The sequence below is a fragment of the Nuphar pumila genome, chromosome 5, assembly GCF_984573655.1.
Source record: "Nuphar pumila chromosome 5, dmNupPumi1.hap1.1, whole genome shotgun sequence".
NCBI classification, from domain to species: domain Eukaryota; kingdom Viridiplantae; phylum Streptophyta; class Magnoliopsida; order Nymphaeales; family Nymphaeaceae; genus Nuphar; species Nuphar pumila.
The window spans coordinates 72,622,930-72,630,720 of NC_143253.1; the positions used below are offsets into that span (position 1 = coordinate 72,622,930).

The following is a 7,791-nucleotide window of genomic DNA, read 5'->3' on the forward strand; positions in this document are numbered from 1 at the left end:
GTTAGTATGTTATTTTGCCTTGTAGTGTAGTTTGTCATGTTAGTTTGTTTAGTGTTTTTGTAATTTTTCTTCATACTAACCTTTGATTTTCTCATAGTTTTCCTTTATGTTTTTGTATTTCATATTTTGATTCTTGCAGGGAAGCAGTTGATTGTGCAGTGAGCCGTTGAAAGTATCCTTTAAGAGCCCTCTGAGATCCCAAAAAGGTCCTTTCAAAAGGCTCTTCATGCCCTCAAAGATCCCCTCAAACAATCCGAAAAAGACTAAAAACCAAAGCATAAGAAAGGGACAAGAAGCTCAAGCACAGAAGACTTTTTCTCTTTCTTTTAGATTAGGATTTTTATTAATTTGGGTTTGTAATAAAACCATTATTATTCTTTTGTAAGCCCTCCATAGAGGGCAGCACTCTCTTTATTTATTTTAGTTAATTAATTAATTTTAATTTTTAAGGCAACAAAGTAGTATTGTGTGGGGTGCAAAAGTGCTTATCTCATTCCCTGAGTTTGACCCAGACTTCACCACTATTGTGAGCTGGCTTTTATTATTTGATGCATAGTTTACACAAACATTCTTATTGAAAATATATTTCAAAAATACTTTATTGAAAAAGTTGCATCAAATTTTGGCACCGTTGTTGGGGAACAACAATTTAAGAACTGAGTACCATTTTGTTGCCCCATTCGCGTTACTTAGGATTGCTAGTTTATTTTCTTGTTGATTAACTAGAATTGTTAGTTTGCTTTCTGCATTTAGGATTTTTAGAACCACGTTGCTTGCGAGCCCTAGAGACCAGTTTACTTTTCTTGCATGGCCCACTTATTAGGCAACCCCTAAGAGGTGACTGCACATGATTGGTATCGTGCTCATAGTTTGCTTTGTACAAAAATATATGTTGGTGAAAGTGTGTGGTTTAGTTCTTGTGTTTTCTGCTTTCTTTATTTTATTTTTGTCTACTTTTGTGGTGTGGTTTGATCATGTGAGTGTGCCAGTTAGGTAGAAAACCAACCTTTAGGATGGTTGTTGCACTAGTTTACTCTCAAGTGCATGCAAGGGCGACACTCACTTGATCCTGAGCTTGCTGAGTTAGTTGAGGACCCCATGTCCTTTATTAGGAGAGCTTGTCGATCTGGCCCCATGACTGAGGATCAATAAATGACCTGTCCCCTGAAGGAGTATTTCATACCTAATGAGTATACTCCTGCCTCCTACATCGCTAGACTCACTGTAGGAGCCCTGCATTTTGAGATTAAGGTCAGCATAATCCAGATGTTACCATCTTTTTATGGCCTGAGCAATGAATACCCCTATCATCATCTTGATGAGTTCCTCGAGATCTGCTCCATTATATGGATCAACAACTTTGAGGATGACACATTGAGGTTGATGTTGTTCTCATTCTCTCTCAAGGACAAAGTCATGCACTAGCTGAAGGCCTTAGATACGGTTCAAATTACCACTTGGGAACATATGCAGCAAAAATTTCTCAAGAAATGCTTCTCAATTGGTAAGACAAATCAATTTCGAAATGCCATCACTATCTTTTCTTAGATTGAGGGAGAACATTTTCATGAGACATGGGAGAGGATGAAAGATCTTCTCCAGAAGTGCCCCCACCACCAAGTGCCCCATTGGCAATTGGTATAGTACTTTTGCGATGGCCTGACTGAGAAAGATAAATAGATGATTGATTCTTTGTGTGGGGGCACGTTCATGCTCAAGAACGATGATGACGCATGGACCCTATTTGAAACGTTGTGCAAGAATTCTATGCATCATGCTGTGTCCTTGAGACTTGATAGGACTACACTTGTTCCTATTGGTTTTAAGAAGGGAAGGATTTTTGAAGTTGGATTCGAGCATGAATTGAAAATCAAAGTAGACCAGTTGACCAGAAAAGTTGATCAGTTATTGGCCAACCCAACTTCAACACATCATGTTGGAGAAGTGTGTGAGCTATGCGCTAGCCCTGCACATTATGTTTTTGAGTGTCCGGCAGCATCACTCTATCCTGAATTTGTTCTAGAGCAAGTGAATACTGCCCAAGGGTTCTCTAGACCAACACACAATCCATATGCACCCACTTATAATTTGGGCTGGAGAAACCACCCCAACTTCGCGTGGAGTAATCCACAAGCCCCATCCTACATGCCTCCTCAGACATAACAAAGATCGGGTAACCCCCCACAAGGTCACCCGCAGTCCACATTTCCATAGGCCACTCCCCAGCTTAGCTTGCATTCTCCCCAGGAGCCCACATTGCGTCACTCTTTTCTGGAGAAGCTGCTTGAGACTTTCTCTGACATCAAAGCCAACCTCAGCTCCCATACATAGTCAATCACGAAGCTAGAGACCCAGATGAGACACTTGGCTAAGGTCTTGAGCAGGCGAAGCGAGAGAAGCCTCCCTAGTTAGTTTGTTATCAATGTGAAGGGTAAAGAACCCATGCACTACGGCCTGCACCTCACAGAGTCTCACCAGGAGCAGACCAACTCTGTTATGACCCTTTGGAGTGGGAAGAAATTCCACCCTACTCAAAAGACGAGTGAAGATCCCAATGGCAGACCTATTGACCAGTCAATCTCCCCTACCAGACCCAAGGAAAGCGGGTAGGGCCCATGACCTATGTCTTCTCTTTTGTATATCCCTAGAGCCCCATTTCCTCAGGCTTTCAAACTAAATAATTTTGATAAGCAGGAGGCACGCATGCACGACATGCTTGACATATTCAAGCATGTTCATATAAACCTCCCCTGCTTGATGCCATCCAACAAGTGCTCGCTTATGCAAAGTTGTTTAAGGAACTTGGCACCCAGAAAAGAAAGTCAAGATTGCTGCCCAAGAAGGTCTTTTTGACTGAGCAGGTGAACTCGGTGTTTCATCACCAAGCCCCACCTCAGCTCAAGGATCCTAGGGCATTGATCATCTCTTGTGTCATAGGAAACATGACCATCGAACATGCATTGCTCGATCTTGGGGCCAATATGAACATATTGTCGGGTTCTTTTTATGACACTTTTGGGATTGGGGATTTGAAGCCCATGATGATTGTCTTGTAGTTGGCTGATAGGTCTACCAAGTGTTCACGAGGAATCTTGAAAAATGTGTTAGTCAAGGTCGAGGACTTGTATTTCCCTATTAATTTTCTCATCCTGGATATGGATGGCACTGATGTTGCTCGCCAGACCCCCATCATTTTGGGCACTTGGCCACTGCCCATGCTCGCATTGATTATTATATTGAGGACATGGATGTTTCTTTTAGCAACAAGTGTTTACGCATAAACATTTTTTATGTTGCCACGAGAGTGATAGGAAATAATGAATGCTTTCATGTGATAGACGTTTAATGGAAGCAATCTGATCCACAGTTGGATGATTGTATAGATAGAAATTTGGTTTATGTCTCACTATCATGTGAGAATAGTCTCCACATGGAGACTAAACTCATTCATGCCAGACAAGAGAGTCATCGTAGGGTCCATAGGGGTAGAATTAGAAAAAATATAGTGGGCAGGGTCATAGATGAAACCATTTTCATTAGACCTCCTGATTGAGCATGACTTCACGTCCATTGATCTCATAGACGATGAAGGGCAACCAGAGATTCATCTGACTGAGAACGTAAAACTTAATGCTTTATGGGAGGCAACCCATATTAGTGTTGTACCATGAGTAGTTTTGCTATTTTTTTAGTTATTTTCTTTGTTCATGAGCATGAATATTAGATCATGTATGCATTACATTTGGTGCATTTTTATAAGTTATATACATTGAGATACGTAGAATCTCTATAGAGCCAGTACAGGGCAACATCAGGTAAGTTTTCACATTGTGAATCAAGTGACTTCTACTTTTCTCTCATTTATTCAGTTTCTCATATACATTCATATAGTTTCATGCAAGAATGGGAAAGTGTCACTAAGGATAGTGTCATTCAAGCATGGGGGAGGGTGTAGTTTGCACACCCAATGTTTTTTTGTCTTCGTATATGCACATTGATGAAAACTCATAAAAAATTAGGCTTTTAAGGAATGAGTTTGATCTTATATGAATGCATTACATAATCTAATGTTTTTAAAGAATTTTCAAGCCCCACGAAAAAAAATTGACACTGATCTAGAAAAACATGGTTATTTATATGGATTTCAAAGAAATGGCAATAGATGCATGTTTGAGTTTATTTTGAATCATAAGTATGAATATGCATAGTTTTATTTTTAAAAAAACTAAGCAAATGAATAAAATTGAAAAGAAGAGCTCAACAAGTGAAAAAGAACATACATTTAGTTATTTGATGTCTTTGTATTCCCTAGTAGTTGGGCTCAGACACAAGTTGAAGTGTTTGATTTTCATGTCAAAAGGATAACGAAGGAAGTTACTTCTTTGTCTAAGTTAATATATGTGGCCTATTTTGTTCAAGCAAGTAGAGTCTGAGGGATGTTTATACCTGGTGCCCTAAAGCCATCTGGTTTGGGATCCACTGGATCGAAAGCCCGTTACATGGACTTTATAGAGAGCCTAATAGATGTTGACATTGCACATGATAATAAGCAAGCTATACGTAAACTATGAAAATTGAAGGTCTAGTGACTCAAGCAATTAAGTTCGAGGGATACTTTGTATCTGGTGCTCTAACACTGAACCAAAGTTCATTACACGGGTCACAAAAATTAAAAATTTGAAATAGTGCTCAACAAAAAGAAAGTAACAGTGTAGAAAAATTAAAAATCTGGAAAAATAAAAAGTTCACTGCTTAGGAATAAGTATTGAGAAAACCTGTGTAGAAAATATATGAGTGAGGATAAGTAAATAATGACATGTATATGTTTGATTTTCTGAGAAAAAAGCATAAATGATTATGTTATTTAGAAAAGTAAAAGAAAATTTTTTATTCTATGGTGGCCTGTAAAAGACTCTAATCATGTTTTGATAATGTAATGGCATGAAATATTGGTGAAAACAAACTCCTTAATTGCCTAATAATTCTTGAATTAAAATATTTATGCATACATGAAAAAGATGTTTGTGGGTAGCATCACTACAAACCCTCATGAGACCTTACTCGTCCACTAAGGTAACCCAGGGGTTTAAAGGGATTGTTGCATATGCTAAATACAATTGTAATTCCTACGAAAGTGAGTTAGGTTTTTGTTTGCTTTAGTTTGTTTTTTGTTTTTTGTTTTTTGTTTTTTGTTTTTTGTTTTTTGTTTTTTGTTTTTTGTTTTTTGTTTTTTGTTTTTTGTTTTTTGTTTTTTGTTTTTTGTTTTTGTTAGGCTAGTTTGCTCGAGGACTAGCAAATGATAAGCATGAGAAAATTTGATTATGCATAATTTCATACATGATCATTAGCGATAATTGCTTAAAAATGCTTGTTTGAGATGGTTTTCATGGTTTTTATCAAAAATGCAATTTGAGTAAATTGAGCCTTTTTTGAGTAATTTGCAGAGAATAATTAAGTTTTTAGAAATTACTTTTTTAAAGATAGGTCTTTTGAAAATATTAAAAATTTATCAGACTCTTTTTGAAAAAGTATCTAAAAACCTAATTAGACTTGGACTTTTAGCATAAAAAGAATTTTTGAGAAAGGGAAAACATTTTTTCTCTTTGTAGCCTGCCCCCCTCTCTCTCTCTTCTCTCTGCCTCCCCTTCTTCCTTTCTCCCCCTTGTTCGATCGACTGGTTGCCTACCTCCTTCTTCCTTCTTCCTTCTTCCTTCTTCCTTCTTCCTTCTTCCTTCTTCCTTTTTCCTTCTTCTTATGATTTTCACTCATTCTTCTAAACCTCATCGTCGCCAGTTTTTCTTGCCCTCATCATTGGAGAGAGAGCAAAGTTCATTCAATTGCAATGGGAAAGATCAACTTCTTCTTCTCAACCCTTCCATCAGAGGTAAGCCGCAAGGTAAATCTCTTCTCTTCCACCTCCATAGTCTTTAGGATCATGGCATGCATTGTTTTTTATTTTTTGTCATCATCATTGCATAAAGCATAATCTGATTTTTTATATTCTTTGTTTTGCATATTAGATTGGAACTTATACATTAAAAAGAAAAAAATTATTATATTTAGTCTTGTCGATATTTTTTATTTGATTCTTGTGTGCTTGTTTTTTTTGTTTAGTATAGGATAATAGTTAGAGTTTAGCACAATTTGGTTTTGTTTTATTTTTTATTTTTATAGTCATGTTAGCAAAATCTGTTTATGATCTACCCATGCATGGTTTGAGAATAGCCGCAACCACGCATGGTTTGATCGAAAGAGTTGCGTGAGCCATAACCGACTTCCAAGAAATTATGTTCCTCGCGGTTGACAGACCTGCAGAAGTATATCAGACCCAAAAATCGTGGGTTAGTTAGCTTAAAATTTTTAATCCTGGGTGTTGTAAGTCTAGTTGAGGTATCGATTACATGTTATGATCATTTGCTCAACTGTCATTATTTATTGGTTGCATAGTTAATCTTTTTTATTATTAAAGCTGGGTGTGAGTAAGTGTTAGTTTCAGTTCACGTCTGTTTGTGTTTCATAAGAAAGTGATTTTTATTTCAAGTTAGTTGTTAGTAATTGTCAAGTTAATTAGTTTAATTCTTAGTAGTTAGTGTAGTGGGTTGTCAATTTGATAATTAAGCTTGATCTAACATTTCAATTTGTTTTGCTGCAATTAGTTAGTTAATGTGTATTCACGTTTTCTTAGCTTAGCATGATACATTAGTTTAGTTAGTTCTAAATATTATTTATGTTTTCTTCTTAGCTTGATTAGATTAGTTTGTTTGTTTTTTTATTTGATCATAGTGTATTTCATAAAATATTTCTTGTTAATTAGTTATTTTATTATGCTAATTTGTCTTTCAGTTAATTTGTTTCATAACTTAGTTCATGTTAGTTATAGAGTTAGTATGTTATTTTGTCTTGTAGTGTAGTTTGTCATGTTATTTTGTTCAGTGTTTTTATGATTTTTCTTCGTACTAACCTTTGATTTTCTCATAGTTTTCCTTCGTGTTTTGATTCTTGCAGGAAAGCAGTTGACTGCGCAGTGAGCCCTCGAAAGTACCTTTGAAGAGCCCTCTGAGGTCCTGAAAAGGTCTCCTCAAAAGGCCCTTCAGACCCTCAGAGAGCCCCTCAAACAATCCCAAAAAGACTAAAAACTAAAGCACAAGGAAGGGACAAGAAGCTCAAGCATAAACGACTTTTTCTCTTTCTTTTAGATTAGGATTTTTATTAATTTGGGTCTGTAATAAAACCATTATTATTCTTTTGTAAGCCCTTCGCAGAGGGCATCACTCTCTTTATTTATTTTAGTTAATTAATTAATTTTTATTTTCAAGGCAACAAAATAGTATTGTGTGGGGTACAAAAGTGTTTTTCTTGTTCCCTGAGTTCGACCCGGACTTCACCACTAGTGTGAGCCAATTTTTATTATTTGATACACGGTTTGCACATTCTTATTGAAAATATATTTCATAAATACTTTATTGAAAAAGTTACATCACACCACATGGTTACTCGATTCCAAACCGAAAGCCTTTTGTGTTACCAAGTATCTTATATCTTCTGGTTTCCTTACTGAGTTTCATCTTAATCGTGAACCCACTTATTTTTCGCAAGCTCACAAGGAACCACACTGCCGTCAAACTATGCTTTAAGAATTCAATGCTTTAATACAAAATGGGACATGGACACTAGATCCTCCATCTCCTAGTCACAATGTTGTTGGGTGCAAGTGGATATTCAAAATCAAGCATTGTGCAGATGGCTCTCTTGAAAGGTGCAAGGCTCGTTTGGTTGCCAAAGGGTATACAC

The 7,791-nt window shown here is 36.7% G+C and overlaps 1 non-coding gene across 1 annotated transcript; it reads right to left on the minus strand.

Moving 5' to 3' along the window:
* Nucleotides 1–1,516: 1,516 nt before the first annotated feature.
* Nucleotides 1,517–1,622, minus strand: LOC149837759 (small nucleolar RNA R71). Its single transcript, XR_016432300.1, has one exon. It is a non-coding gene; the product is annotated as a small nucleolar RNA R71 (small nucleolar RNA).
* Between the last annotated feature and the right edge of the window lie 6,169 nt (nucleotides 1,623–7,791).